General features: G+C 40.9%; 1 protein-coding gene across 1 annotated transcript in view; it reads right to left on the reverse strand.

Moving 5' to 3' along the window:
* The window catches only part of LOC308518511 (solute carrier organic anion transporter family member 6A1-like), a gene marked incomplete at both ends in the record, with an annotated part of 54,635 nt that overhangs the window by 21,596 nt on the left and 16,693 nt on the right, over nucleotides 1-16,346 (reverse strand). The window lies entirely within an intron of this gene.

Raw genomic sequence — 16,346 nt, forward strand, 5'->3', positions numbered from 1 at the left:
GCAGAGGTACAGAGGCGCACGCGGCAAGGGCTGGCAACTGAGTACTCGGCTGTTTTTTTGAATTGGGAGGGAGTCTCAAGCCCCCGACTGCTCTGAACTCCAGTTCTGGGAAGTCTCTGGGGACCCAGACTCATACGGGGAGAAACTGGACTGTCTGGCAGCGGGCAGAACTCAGAACTCGAGGGAGGCTTTCTCTCAAGAGGTGCTTGCAGCGATTACCGGGACACTGAGACTCGGGGCCTCTTAGGGCAGGGCTGAGGATCAGCCATAGCTGTTTGCTCCACCCTGTTGATCCCACCCAAGCTGTGGCAGAAGCTTTTGCATATGAAAGGCCTGGCCCTTTGCAATCTGAAAATTACCTAACAAATTGCAGCTGGGCCAGACAGACCCAGAACTTCCAAGAGAAGGCCCAAAGCCCCACAGCAGCTTGCATTGCTTCACAGCTGGGCCTCATCTGGGCACCTCCAAACTCCAAAAAAGGAAGGGGAATCTGCAGATCTCTTCATAACTCCTGCTGGGTAACCTCAGGCAGAGGCTAAATTAGCACCTCCTTAAATCCAAGAGCCAAATTACAACTCCTCAGATCCATAAGGGACACACTCAGGGGGCAGACTCAGCACAAAAGCCACACTGAAGCAAGTCTTACCCCATAAGAGTGTTTTCAGCACAGAAGTTCTCCCACCATAGACACAGCTGATTCTCACAGCCAATTAGCCTGAAGGTTAATTCCTCCAAGTGATACCTACAACATCAAGGCTTAACTACAACAAGACTGTAAACAAAGCCCACAAGGGGTGCACCAAGAGTGTCCACCTCAGGTAATTGGGGAGGCTGAGCCACAGGGCCCTGTAGGACACCTAGCTCAGAAAGCCACTCTATCAACACAGCGAGGCATAAAAAAATGCAGAGACAAAGAAACAGGACACAAATGACAGAAATGGAAGAAAGCAAAGTACTGGATATAGAGTTCCAAACCACACTTTTAAGGTTTTCCAAGAACTTTCTAGAAACTGCCAATGAGTAAGACCCTCAAAAGGTCTGGTGAGACTGCCGATAAATGTTGTGAGACCCTCAAGAAATCTAGTGAGACCCTCGAGGTTATGAAAAAGGACCAACTAGAAATTAAGCTTACACTGACTGAAATAAAGGATATTATGCAGAGTTTCAACAGCAGACTAGAGGATTGCAAGAATCAAGTCAAAGATTTGAAATATGAAGAAGCAAAAAACACCCAACCAGAAAAGCAAAAAGAAAAAAGAATCCAAAAATACGAAGATAGTGTAAGGAGCCTCAGGGACAGCTTCAAGCGTACTAACATCTGAATTATAGGGGTGCCAGAAGAAGAGAGAGAGAGCAAGATATTGAAAACCTATTTGAAGAAATCATGACAGAAAACTTCCCCTACCTGGTGAAAGAAATAGACTTCCAAGTCCAGGAAGCGCAGAGAACCCCAAACAAAAGGAATCCAAAGAGGACCACACCAAGACACATCATAATTAAAATGCCAAGAGCAAAAGACAAAGAGAGAATCTTAAGAGCAGCAAGAGAAAGACAGTACCCATACGACTGTCAGGTGATTTCTCAACAGAAACTTTGCAGGCCAGAGGGAGTGGCAAGAAATATTCAAAGTGATGAATAGCAAGAACCTACAACCAAGACTACTTTATCCAGCAAAGCTATCATTCAGAATTGAAGGTCAGATAAAGAGCTTCACAGATAAGGAAAAGCTAAAGGAGTTCATCACCACCAAACCAGTATTATATGAAATGCTGAAAGGTATCCTTTAAGAAGAGGAAGAAAAAGGTAAAGATACAAATTATGAACAACAAATACACATCTATAACAAGTGAATCTAAAAATCAAGTGAATAAATAATCTGATGAACAGAATAAACTGTTGATTATAATAGAATCAGGGGCAAAGAAAGGGAGTAGACTGACTATTCTTGGGGAAGAAAGGGGTGTGGGGGATGCGGGAAGAGACTGGACAAAAATCATGCACCTATGTATGAGGACAGTGTGGGGGGGTGAGGGCAGAGGGAGGGGTGGGAACGAGGTGGAGGGGAGCTATGGGGGAAAAAAGAGGAACAACTGTAATAATCTGAACAATAAAGATTTAATTAAAAAAAAGAAAATTTAAGCAGCACTAAGGGAAAATCACTAGGATTGCACTTAAGAGTCTATAATTTTACTCGAGAGAATCTACACTAATAAAAGAGAAACATGCAAATTGACCATCCCCCGCTACGCCCACCAGCCAATCTGAGCGAGTATGCAAATTAACCCAACGAAGATGGCGGTTAATTTGCATACATAGGTGCGGAGCAAAGACTGAAGACAGTGTAGAACAGTGATGGTGAACCTTTTGAGCTCAGTGTGTTAGAATTTTAAAAAACTCTAGCTTAACTCTGGCGCTGTGTCACATATATAAATTTTTTGATTTTTGCAACCATAGGAAAACAAAGACTTACATTTTTGATATTTATTTTATGTATTTAAATGCCACTTAACAAAGAAAAATCAACCAAAAAAATTAGTTTGTGTGTCACCTCTGACACGTGTGTCATAGGTTTGCCATCACTGATTATATATGTGTGTGTATATATATATATATATATATATATATACACATATATATGTATATATATATATCTTATTATTATTATTTTGTATCCTAATAATAATCAAAGCACTCTCTTTCCAAGAGAGAAGTATTGAAACTGACTTGGTTTTATTTCTTGCATGAAATTTGTCCTACAAAAGACTTAAAACATTCACATTTAAATTTTCTGAAAATACTTTTTAACAGTGTGAAAGAAGCTATACCTAATTTATTTTTCTTTTTTTATATTTATTTTTTAATATATTTTGTTTTATTGCTTAAAGTATTACAAAGAGTAATACATATGTCTTCTTTTCATTTTCCCACTTGACATTCCCCTCGCCTCCCGTACCTCCCAGTGTCTTGTGTCCATTGGTTATGCTTATATGCATGCATACAAATCCTTTGGTTGATCTCTAATCCCCCCTCCCCCCACCCACCAACCCTCCCTGAACTTCCCGCTGTAGTTTGACAGTCTTTTCAATGCTGCTCTGCCTCTGTATCTATTTTTGCTCATCAGTTTATAAGGGTCTTTATTATCCATACATGAGTGAGATCATATGGTATTTTTCTTTCATTTATTGAAGAGACTATCTTGACTCCATTGCATGTTCTTGCCTCCTTTGTCAACTATTAATTGAGCATATTGGTTTGGGCCGATTTCTGGGCTCTCTATTCTATTCCATTGATCTATATGCCTATTCTTGTGCCAGTACCAGGCAGTTTTGAGAACAGTGGCTTTGTAATACAGCTTGATATCTGGTATTGAGATCCCAAGTACTTTGTTCTTCTTTCTCAGGATTGCTGCAGCTATTCGGGGTCTTTTTTTATTCCAGATGAATTTTTGGAGAGTTCGTTCTACATCTGTGAAATATGCTGCTGGTATTTTAGTGGGAAGTGCATTGAATTTATAGATTGCTTTGGATAGTATGGACATTTTAATGATGTTGATTCTACCAATCCATGAAGACGGCATGTTCTTCCATCTGTTTATGTCTTCCTCTATCTCTTTTTTCAACGTCCTGTAGTTTTCTCAGTAGAGACCTTTTACCTCTTTAGTTAAGTTTATTCCTAGGTAGCTTAATTTTTTTGGTGCGATGGTAAATAGGATTTTTTTTTTTTAGTCTCTCTTTCTGTAAGTTCACTATTGGTGTATAGAAATGCCATAGATTTCTTGGCATTAATTTTGTATCCTGCTACACTGCCGAATTCATTTATTAAGTCTAATTTTTTTTGATGGAGTCTTTAGAGTTTTGTATGTATAATATCATGTCATCTGCAAATAAGGACAGTTTTCCTTCTTCTTTTCTAATTTGGATGCCTTTTATTTCTTCTTCTTGTCTAATTGCAATGGCTAGTACTTCCAGTACTAAGTCAAACAGGAGTGGTGAGAGTGGGCATCCCTGTCTTGTTCCTGTTCTTAGGGGAAATGGTGTTAGTTTTTGCCCATTGAGTATGATGTTGGCTGTGCGCTTGTCATATATGGCTTTTATTATGTTGAGGTATGATCCTTCTATTCCCACCTTGCTGAGAGTTTTTATCAAAATGGGTGTTGAATTTTGTCAAACACTTTTTCTGCATCAATTGATATGACTATGTGGTTTATTTCCTTTCAATTTGTTTATGTGATGTATCACGTTTATTGATTTGCGGATATTGTACCATCCTTGCATCCCTGGGATAAATCCTACTTGGTCATGGTGTATGATCTTTCTGATGTACTGCTGGATCTGATTTGCTAGGATTTTGTTGAGGATTTTGGCATCTATGTTCATGAGGGATATTGGCCTGTAATTCTCTTTCATTGTGTTGCCTTTGTCTGGTTTGGTATTAGGGTGATGCTGGCTTCATAGAATGAGCTTGGAAGTGTTCCTTCCTCTTGAATTTTTTCTAGTAGTCTGAGGAGGATAGGTTTTAGTTCTTCCTTGAATGTTTGGTAAAACTCCCCTGTGAAGCCATCTGGCCCTGGGCTTTTGTTTGCTGGAAGCTTTTTGATGACTGCTTCAATTTCTTCCATAGTTATTGGCCTGTTGAGATTTTTAGATTCTTCCTGATTGAGTTTTGGAATGTTGTATTTTTCCAGGAATTTGTCCATTTCCTCCAGGTTGTCTAGTTTGTTGGAGTAGAGCTGTCCATAGTATTTTTTAACAATCATTTGTATTTCTGTGGGGTCTCTTGTTATTTCACCTCTATCATTTCTGATTTTGTTTATTTGGGTCCTCTCTCTTTGCTTCTTGGTGAGCCTGGCTAGAGGTTTGTCAATCTTGTTTATCCTTTCAAAGAACCAGCTCTTGGTTTCATTGATTTTCTGTATTGTTTTTTTGGTCTCTATGTCATTTATTTCTGCTCTAATCTTTATTATCTCCTTCCTTCTGCTCACTCTGGGGTTTTCTTGTTGCTCTCTTTCTAATTATTTGAGTTGTAGAGTTAGATGGTTTACTACCATTTTTTCTTGTTTTTTGGGATAGGCCTGTAGAGCTATAAACTTCCCTCTCAGGACTGCTTTCATTGTGTCCCATAGGTTTTGGATTGTTGTGTTTTCATTGTCATTAGTTTCCAGGATGTTTTTCATTTCTTCTTTGATCTCATTGGTAACCCAATCAATATTTAATAGCATGCTATTCAGCTTCCAAGTGTTTGAGTATTTTGGATTGTTTTTATTGTAGTTTATTTCTACTATTATGCCATCGTGGTCTGAGAAGATGCTTGGTATGATTTCAATCTTCTTGAATTTTGGGAGACTTTGTTTGTGACCCAATATGTGGTCTATTTTTGAATCTGTCCCATGAGCCCTTGAGAAGAATGTATATTTCGTTGCTTTGGGGTGAAGTGTTCTCAAGATATCAATTAAGTCCATCTGATCTAGTGAGTCATTTAGGATTGCTGTTTCTTTGCCGATTTTTTGTCTAGAGGATTTATCCAGTGATGTCAGTGGTGTATTATAGTCCCCTACTATGATTGTATTGTTGTCGATCTCTCTCTTGATGTCTTCAAGGAGTCTTTTTTATGTATTTGGGTGCTCCTACATTGGGTGCATATATGTTTATCAGGGTTATATCCTCTTGCTGTATCAATCCCTTTAGTATTATGAAGTGGCCTTCCTTATCTCTTGTTATGGCCTTCTCTTTGAGGTCTATTTTGTCTGATATAAGTATTGCTATGCCAGCTTTTATTTCATTTCCATTTGCCTGAAAGATATTTTTCCATCCCTTCACTTTCAGTCTGTGTGAGTCCCTTATTCTGAGGTGGGTCTCTTGTAGACAGCAAATATATGGGTCATGTTCTTTTATCCATTCAGCCACTTGATGTCTTTTGATTGGACCATTTAGTCCATTTACGTTTAAAGTTATTATTGAAAGGTACTTGTTTGTAGCCATTTATATTTTTGTGCCTGTATTCTTTCTTAGCTTTTTATTTCTTCTATTTATACCATTGCCTTTAGCATTTCTTGCATTGCTGGCTTGGTGGTGATAAACTCCCTTAGCCTTTTTTTGTCTGTGAAGCTTCTTATTTCCCCTTCAATTTTGAATGATAGCCTTGCTGGATAGAGTATTCTTGGATTCAGTCCCTTGCTTTGCATCACTTTGTAAATTTCAGACCATTCTTTCCTGGCCTGATGTGTTTCTGTTGAGAAATCATTTGATAATCTAATGGGAGATCCCTTGTATGTAACTTTCTGTCTCTCTCTTGCAGCCTTTAAGATTCTCTCTTAGTCCTGAACATTTGCCATGGTAATTATGATGTGTCTTGGTGTGGGTCTTTTTGGGTTCATCTTGCATGGGACTCTCTGTGCTTGTGTGACTTTTTTCTTCCCCATCGCAGGGAAGTTTTCTGACATTATTTCTTCAAATAGGTTTTCTAATCCTTGTTTCTCTTGCTGTTGTTCTGGCACCCCTATTATTTGTATGTTGCTTCATTTCATGTTGTCCCATAGCTCCCTTAGGCTATCCTCCTGTCTTAATTTTTTTTTCCCAATTGCAGTTTAGCTTGGGTGTGTTTTGATTCCCTGTCTTCTAATTCACTAATTTGGTCCTCCGCTTCTCCTAGTCTATTGTTGAAACTTACCATGGTGTTTTTTTTAATTATATTTGTTATTGATTAAGATATTACATACGTGTCCTTATTCCCATGTTACCCCCTACCCCCCACCCCCACCCCGCTCATGCCCTCAACGCCCCCCGCCCCCGTTGTCCATGTCCATTGGTTAGGCCTATATGCTTGCGTATAAGTCCTTTGGTTGATCTTTCCCCCTTACCCCCACCCTCCCCTACCTTCCCTCCAAGGCCCGACAGTCCAATCAATGCCTCTCTGTCTCTGGATCAGTCCTTGTTCATCAGTTTATGTTGTTCATTATATTCTACAAATGAGTGAGATCATGTGGTATTTATCCTTCTCTGACTGGTTTATTTGACTTAGCATAATGACCTCCAGTTCTATCCATGCTGTGGCAAATGGTAAGAGTTCCTTTTTCTTCTTCCTCTTCTTAAAGAATACCTTTCAGCATTTCATATAATGCTGGTTTGGTGGAGATGAACTCCTTTAGCTTTTCCTTATCTGTGAAGCTCTTTATCTGACCTTCAATTCTGAATGATAGCTTTGCTGAATAAAGTAATCTTGGTTGTAGGTTCTTGCTATTCATCACTTTGAATATTTCTTGCCACTCTCTTCTGGCCTGCATGGTTTCTGGTGAGAAATCAGCTGACAGTCGTATGGGTACGCCCTTGTAGGTAACTGATTTTTTTTCTCTTGCTGCTTTTGAGATTCTCTCTTTGTCTTTTGCTCTTGGCATTTTAATGATGATGTGTCTTGGTGTGGTCCTCTTTGAATTCCATTTGTTTGGGGTTCTCTGCGCTTCCTGGACTTGGAAGTCTATTTCTTTCACCAGGTAGGGGAAGTTTTCTGTCATTATTTCTTCAAATAGGTTTTCAATATCTTGCCCTCTCTATTCTTCTGGCACCCCTATAATTCTGATGTTGGTACGCTTGAAGCTGTCCCAGAGGCTCCTTACACTACCTTCATATTTTTGGATTCTTTTTTCTTTTTGCTTTTTAGGTTGGGTATTTTTTGTTTCTTCGTAATCAAATCTTTGACTTGATTCTTGGGATCCTCTTGTCTGCTGTTGGATCTCTGTATATTATTCTTTATTTCAGTCAGTGTATGCTTAATTTCTAGTTGGTCTTTTTTCATATCCTCCAGGGTCTCACTAAATTTATTGGCGGTTTCCAGAAAATTCTTGAAAAACCTTATAAGTGTGGTTTTGAACTCTATATCCAGTTGTTTGCTTTCCTCCATTTCTGTCATTTGTGACCTGTTTGTTTGTCTCTGCATTTTTTATGCTTCCCTTTGTTGGCAGAGTGGTTTTGTGTGCTAGGTGTCCTATAGGGCCCAGTGGCTCAGCCTCCCCAGTTACCTAAGATGGACACTCTTGGTGCACCTCTTTGTGGGCTTTGTGCACAGTCTTGTTGTAGTTATGCCTTGATTGTTGTTGGTATCACTGGGAGGAATTGACCTCCAGGCCAATTGGCTGTGAGAATCAGCTGTGTCTGCAGTGGCAGAACTTCTGTGCTGAAGACACCCTTCTGGGGCAAGACTTGCTTCAGTAGGGCTTTGTTGCTCACTGAGTCTGCCCCCTGAGTGTGTCCCTTATGGATCTAAGGAGTTGTAATCTGGATGGTCCCACTCTGACCACTGTGTACACTGGCTCTTGGATCTAAGGAGGTGCTAATTTAGCCTCTGCCTGAGGTAACCCAGCAGGAGCTACAAAGAGATCTGCAGATTCCCCTTCCTTTTTTGGAGTTTGGAGGTGCCCAGATGAGGCCCAGCTGTGAAGCAATGCAAGCTGCTGTGAGGCTTTGGTCCTCCTCTTGGAAGTTCTGGGTCTGTCTGGCCCAGCTGCAATTTGTTAGGTAATTTTGAGATTGCAAAGGGCCAGGGAATTCATATGCAAAAGCCTCTGCTGCAGCCTGGGTGGGGCGGGGTCTCAAGGAATCAATAGGGCGGAGCAAGCAGCTATCGCTGATCCTTAGCTCTTCCCTAAGGGGCCGTGCCTCTCAGCATCCCGATAATTGCTGCAAGCACCTCTGAGGGAAAGCCACCCTCAAGTTCCGAGTTCTGCCTGCTGTCAGACAGTCCAGTTTCTCCCGGTATGAGTCCTGGGTCCCCAGAGACTTCCTGAACCAGAGTTCAGAGCAGTCGGGAGCTTGTGACTCCCTCCCAATTCAAAAAGACAGCTGCGGCCTCAGGTGCCAGCCCCTTTCCTCGCGCGTGCTCGAGCCTCTGTACCTCTGCACTTTACTTCTGCAGCTCCTCTCAGTCTCAGTGTGCTTTTCTCTTTCCTTCTAGTTGTAGAATTTCCACTCAGCCAGCCTCCCTGTAGTTCTGGATGATGTCCATTTTGTCTTTTCATTGTATTTTTGAAGTTGTAGTGGGAGGCAGCAATTTCCGGTGTTTACCTATGCCGCCATCTTGGTGTTTTTTTTTTTTTTTTTTACCATGGTGTTTTTTATTGCAGCTATATCACTCTGCATTTCTTCTTTATTATATATATATTTTTTATTGATTTTTTTAAAGAGAGGAAGGGAGAAAGAGAAGGATAGAGAGTTAGAAACATCGATGAAAGAGAAACAATGATTCAGCTGCCTCCTGCGCACTCCCCACTGGGGATGTGCCTGAAACCAAGGTATATGCTCTTGACGGGAATCGAACCTCGGACCCTTCAGTCCGCAGGCTGACGCTCTATCCACTGAGCCAAATCAGTCAGGGCTTCATTTCTTCTTGATTCTTACATAAGTTATTGATTTTTTTCATCCATTTCTTGTTGACTCTTACATAAGTTGTTTATTTTTTCCTCCAACTGGTTTATGCACTCTAGGCCGTTTATTCTGAATTCTTTTTCTGAGATATTGCATGCCTCTGTTTCACTTAGCCAGTTTTCTGGCAATTCTGCCATTTCTTTCCTTTGGGGGTTTCTTTGTCTCCCCATTTTTGGTCTCACCGACTGATCTAGATGTCTAGTCGTGCAAGGGCTGCTCCTTGGGTAGCAGTGCTTCCTTGGGCTGCAGTTGCTCTTCAAGTGATTACAGTAGTGGCTGATCCTCAGTTGGCAGCGGCTCCTCTGGTGGGTGCTGTTCATAGCAGTGGTATCTTCTCTGGCTGGTAGGTGAGGCTGCTCACACAGCAGCTGTTCCTTGGACAGGGGTGGGCTGACCAAGAGGCTGCTGCTCTTCAGGTGGGAGCAGGCTGAGATGCAGCTGTTGCTCCTTGGACAGTAGCGGGCTGTTCACGTGGCTTCTGCTTCTCGGATGGGAACGGACTGCTCACATGGCTGCTGCTCCTTGGATTGGAGCTGGCTGCATGCTCCTGCTGTTCCTCAGATGGGGCGGGCTGCTCATGAGGCTGCTGCTGTTTGGACAGGGGCAGGTTGCTTACAGGGCTACTGCTCCTCGTACAGGTGTGGGCTGCTTGAGCAGCCACTGCTCCTCATATGGGGGTGGGATGCTCACCCAGCTGCTGCTCGTCGGACAGGTGCAGACTGCATGTGGCTGCTGCCCCTTGGACAAGTGTGGGCTCTGCAGGGCTGCCACTCCTCAGATGTGGTCAGTCTATCTGTTTGTGTGGCTGCTACTCATTGGACAGGTGCGAGCTGCTCGGGAGGCTGCTGCTCCTTGGGCCGGAGTGAGCTGCACATGCGGCTGCTGCTCCTGGTACGGAGGCTGTCTGCTCGCATGGCTGCTGCTCCTCGGACGGGGGATGGGCTGCTTGCATGGCTGCTTCTCTTTGGGTGGGAACAAGCTGCACGTGTGTCTGCTGCTCCTCGGATGGGGACAGGCCGCTCACTCAGCTGCTGCTCATCTAACAGGTGCAGGCTGCATGTGTCTGCTGCTCCTTGGACCAGTGTGGACTGCACAGGGCTGCCGCTCCTCAGATGTGGGTGGTCTCCTTGCATGGCTGCTGCTCCTCGGACTTGGGTAGGCTGCTCGGGCGGCTACTGCTCCTTGAATGGGAGTGGGCTGCTTGTGATGATGCTGTTCCTCCTGTGGGTATGGGCTGCTCACACCGCTGCTGCTCCTCGTATGGGGGACGGGCTGCTTTCATGGCTGTTGCTCCTTGGATGGGGGCAGGTTTCTTGCACACCTACTGCTCCTCAGATAGGAGAAGAGTGTGGGCTGCGCAGCTGCTGCTCCTTGGATGGGGGCAGGCTGCGTGGGGCTGCCGCTCCTCAATCGTGGGCAGGTTGCTCATGTGGCTGCTGCTTCTCAGACGGGGCAGGCTGCTCACATGTCTGTGGCTTATGTGGTTGCAGTGCCCCGGGCTAAGGCGTTGGGCCGGTCAGAGGGGAGCATGCTTCAGAACTCACAGGAGCCTGTGCCCAGGGTGGCTGGAGACTCATTGACCATGGGACCACAGCCGAGGTAGTAGGTCCCTGGCAGGGGTGTCTGTAGAGTCCCAGGTGTTATCTGAGGGCACCCTGGGTGGGGGTGAGGCCTGGCTCCCAGTTACAACAGCTCTCCCCTTAAAAACGCTAGGCTTCTGAGGATGAGCCGGCCTCCTGGAACTGCTTACACGGTAGCAGTGGCTGCCTCATTAGGCGAACCTATTTAGCCTGACCCCAAAGGCCCTGTGGGATCTATCTGTGCCTCACTCACATACACACACATCCCACATGACCACACACTCCTCTTTTGGTCCCTCACTGTCTCACGCTCTCCCTCACTGCTGCCTTCTTCCTGCCTCTGTAGTTGGGCCTGGGGTGTTATTGACCCGTTTGTGGATGGAATTTCCTCTCCAGGTGTCTGGCTCATTCTCTAGCACCTGGCCAGACAGGATAAAATTCACCTCGACAAGACACAACACAAAGGGACTAAAGCATGAATGTACTCACGACAATAATAACCCTGCTATAAGTGACCACCTGAGAAAAGAGAATTAGGGGCGAGAAAAGAGAGCATAAATGATATCGAAGAGAGTGAAAAAGATAAGAGAGAAAAGAATAAGGAAGAAAACACCACAGAACCAATATATAAACCAACAAACAAAACAAATAAACAAACAAAAAGTAATAATAATAATTAAAAAAAAGAAAAAGAAAAAATACAAACACCAAACCCCCAGCAAAGAGGGTGGGGGCAGAATCTGTAGATGCTGAGCTTATATATAGAAGATAAGGTTAAGAGTTGGATGAATATGGGGAGGATCTCAGTTCAGTATAGAGGAAGTAGAAAGGGGATGGGTGGATAAGAGGAAAGAGAACAAGAAATAATAATAATAATAAATTTACAAAAAATTTGATTTCAAAAATGGTATAAAAATAGCAAATAAAAATAAAATAAAATAGAGTGATGGAAAAATAATGTGAAAAGAAATAGAAAATAAAGCAACAAACAAAAACAGGAAAACAACGAAAAAAAGAGATAACAAAGTAATAAAAATATAAAATAAAATAAAAATGAAAAAGTGAAGTGTTCCTTTGGCTGGCTTAAGATCCCAGTCTTCTGTACTGCAGTGTTTCTCAGGATCCCATTGCTGGGACTCCCTAATTTATTTCTATATTGTTAAAATACATGAAATATACAAAATACATGAAATATTTTTGTAAAAGTAAAAACTGCATAAAAATCTGAATAAAATATAGACCATTACTAGAAAGGTTTCATGATTTGATAAAAATATAAACACTTTTGTTTTTAAATGAAAACAAGTAAACAAAACTTATGATTTTATACAACATAGCTATTTATTTTAAGAAGAATTAGACTAATTTAATAAAAAAAAGTACTATGTATATGTTTATACCATATAACATGTTATGTTATATTATATTTTGAATAAATACCTACGAAAGCATTAAAGGAGAAACTCATTAAGGTAAGATTGACAAAGAGGTTTTTTCCAATGAAGAAGTGAAAGAAGAACATTTGAAGTTGAGAGATTTACATCTAAAAAGGTATAGAACTACAAAAGTACCTAACGCATCCATGAAACAGTAAGTGGATGGAATGTGGGGGAGGAAGGGGTAAAATTCTGAAATAAGGAAGGAAAATTCAGTTGATGCTATTGTGAAGGGTATTTAAAGTCTCACTAAAAGAGTATGAAATTCACCTACCAAGTAATCTGGGAAATGACTTGATAAAATCTACATGTGAAAACTATAATTCTGCAGGCAAACTAAAGGGTGAAGTTGTAAACAGGAGGGAAAACAAGTTAAATATTTTACTTTACCCAAATAGAAGCAAATAAATCACTGATACTAGTTCCAAATTCCTTATCTTTATACTTTTTGTTGAATAGTTGAGGCATTTCTTGTTTCCCAGATGTTATCTTTCCTGTACCTATATGTTAACAAGCAAAAGAATCTTATGACATGTTCAAGTAAGAAGAAAAAAATATATAAAAAATATGAACAATACCATGACAATAAATACATATCTATCAACAACTGAATCTAAAAATCAAAATAAACGAACAAGGAATCTAATGAACAAAATAAACTGATGAATAAAATAGAACCAAAGACATACAGACATGGAACAGATTGAGGAATCTCAAAGGAAAGGTGGTAGGAAAGGGCGGGAAGAGATTAACCAAAGATTTATATGCATATATGCATTACCTATGGACACTGACAATAGGGTGGTGAAAGGTGGGAACTGGGTGGGGGGGAACAATGGGGGAGAAAATGGGAGACACCTATAATACTTTCAATAATAAAGATTAAAAAATAATAAAAATAAAACACATGTAAAACATATATACACATCCTAATAAACATAGTTTGTCTTGGAATGCCAAGTGAGCTATTTTTGAACAAGCTGAAGTCAATCTAATTAACTAAAAGGTACATTCTTCTAACAGTACCCTCCTAAAGAACATTCTGTTATAATGAAAATTTTCCATTTTTGTACTGTACAATAGCTTAGCCATTAAATACTTGAAACTAGCTCCTATGACTGAGTAAATGCATTTCTAATTTAATTTAGTTTAAAATTTAAATAGTCACATGTGGTAAGGTTCTACACTATTTGACAGTACAGTCCTAAAATATAAAATAATAGTCTTTAATGTTAATAAAACATTTTGTACCAATAAAATGTATTATTATAAAGAGAATATTTTATTTCTCTGTTTTTAAAAGAATTTCAATAGTTTTTATTTTATACTAGAGGCTCAGCGCATGACATTTGTGTGCGGGTATGGTCCCTAGGCCTGGCTTGCAATCCGAGCCATCTTCTCCAGCTGCTGCAAGCCAGCCCCACCCCCCGCCACCACCCACCCCCAGTTCCCCATTTGCCTTCGGGTGATCGGTGCCTAACAGCTGAGGGAATGGACCAAGAGGTTGGCTATTCCCACTCACTTGCTGGCCCCACCTCGACTACAGGTGGCCATCAGGTGATCGAAGCCTGTTGGCCAGGGAAAGGGACCAAGAGGTGGTCAGTGTGCCTCATAGTGACTGGTCCAGCAGTTTTTCTGTTAATTCTGCCGTTAGGGTCAATTTCCATATTACCTTTTTATTATATAGAATTACAACAATTCTATGAGGTAGTACATATATTAAATAACTAGAGGCCTGGTGCACGAATTCGTGCATGGGTGGGGTCCGGCTGGCCCTGGCACTGATTTGGGGGGGGGGGGGCTGATTGGGGGGCTGGCTAGGGGGAGGGACTGCGGGCGGTTGGCTGGCCAGCCCTGCCCCCTGGTGGAACTCCTGGTCGAACTCCCAGTTGAGGGGATAATTTGCATATTAGCCTTTTATTATATAGGATACTAGATAAATAGATGTCTTTCTTTAAGAAAACTTATAAACTTTAGATATAAAGCATTTTTCAAAAAAAATGACAAGGAGCAAAAAGTATTCACTTATGAAAGTCTGGTACATAAATAAAATAGTATCTGGCCACACAAGGCTTCATTTGTTCAGATAATACTATCCCACATCTCTGTATATCCATGACAGAGAGAAATGTAGTACAAGCATACTCGGAGAATGAGGGGGAGGGGAAAGGAGAGGTGAGGGTGGGATGAAGAACCTACAGTCCTTTAATTAAATGAATTATATCAGTATAGTCACCTTTTATATGCCGTGGAAAGCATGAAAATGCTATTAATGTAGACCATGCCATAACTGTGAGGAAAACAAAGCGAATCCACCAAGTATGTAACCAGTGTTCATTATTATCACCGCCACCAACTCTAACAGAGAAAAGTGAAAAAAATTAGCTTGTGTATTTTATTACAAACAAAACCATAATCTAACAGAGAAAGAAAAATAAAGAGAGAAATGAAACATTTTCTGTTAATTTGTCCTTGTTGTTTGCTTTGCTGAGAGTGAATGGTTGTGAGTCCTTCAATTATGTAGTTCCCTTTTGTCTTGCAGGCCCCTAAATTTTTCCCTTTCTTTTTTCTCCCCTGTCCACTCAGGCGGTGATGAGTAATTCTTTGATATATTTAAAACTTTCTTCAACAGAAGCTAAGCATTTCGAAGACTATACCTTTAAATCTCACCTCTCCTTTAAAATCAGTCCTGCCCCTTTAAATCATGCACCTAGCCCTAGGCCTTTAGTGAAAACCTCCCCTTTAAGTTGCACAATTAACCCTTTAAATCACATTTATTATGAAATCTCTTTCTTATAGTCCCTTCTCTCAACTCTCAGACTAAGAGTGAGTTACCTTCTAGTGATCATACCTAATCAACCTCAGGACCCTTTGTTGGCCATTATCTCCTCTCTTACCTGCAATTTTTCTTGCTCCACCTTTGTAAACCACAAAGCCTTACAGTGGACAGAGTGGGATGGGGGTGTGAAGGATCCTGTGCTGGGATTTTTAAATTTTCTCTTTTTAATCATAGTTTACAACTTCAGCATTCTTTGACTTCCATGATACTGCGACTATAATCTTGTGGAGAATTTTCATAGTTGTGAAGTTATTTTGTATAATTTAGAGAGGAGATTTAGGGAAGTTGGTTACTACACAGCTGCCACTGTCTTCAGTTTCGCACACCTTTAAGACTTTGTCCAACCAGCCATCATGGGGAAATTCCCACAACCCTAGGAACCACAGTTTTGGAGATGCTGGTTTCTCACAGGTGACTTTACTGCCAACAGACACCTGGTGAGTAGCTTGCTTATAGGCATTATCTCTCATGATTTCAAGTATGTCAAATCAAAATGATTTGATTGTAACCTGAGATGATCAAATTTATCTGGAAAGTAATTTTGCAAACACAGCTCCTGATTTTTAATGAATAATAATGAGTAGAGACTTATGCATCCAAATAGCAAATTATATGAATGTGGGCCACCTCCTTATCCATTGCTACATACTCAGGGATACCAATTCCAAAGCGCAATGACACAGGGTTGCAACCTTGATTTCCATTGTACGGTATGCTATGCCTAGAAAGTTTCAACTCCAGATTGCCACGAGGGGTACAAATTTTCTTATTTTTATAATTTTTAGAAATTTTATTTGTTTTACTTTTGAACCCACCTATGTATTCTAACTATATTCATTATATTACATATAATATGATAAAAGTTATACACATTCGTGTGAATAACTGAGTATTTAAAAATTAAGGAAAATAAACTTAAAGAAACTACAAAGTATAAGCAAAGAATTTAATAAAGTAACAGATATAAGACAAACTTAGAAATCAATATAGTCTCCTACTAAAAGTAAATGATTAGTAAATGTCATAATACAAAGATTCCATGCATAACACTAACAGAATATATAAAATCAGTAGGAAT

The sequence above is a fragment of the Myotis nattereri genome, assembly GCF_964212035.1.
Source record: "Myotis nattereri genome assembly, chromosome: 4".
NCBI lineage: Eukaryota > Metazoa > Chordata > Mammalia > Chiroptera > Vespertilionidae > Myotis > Myotis nattereri.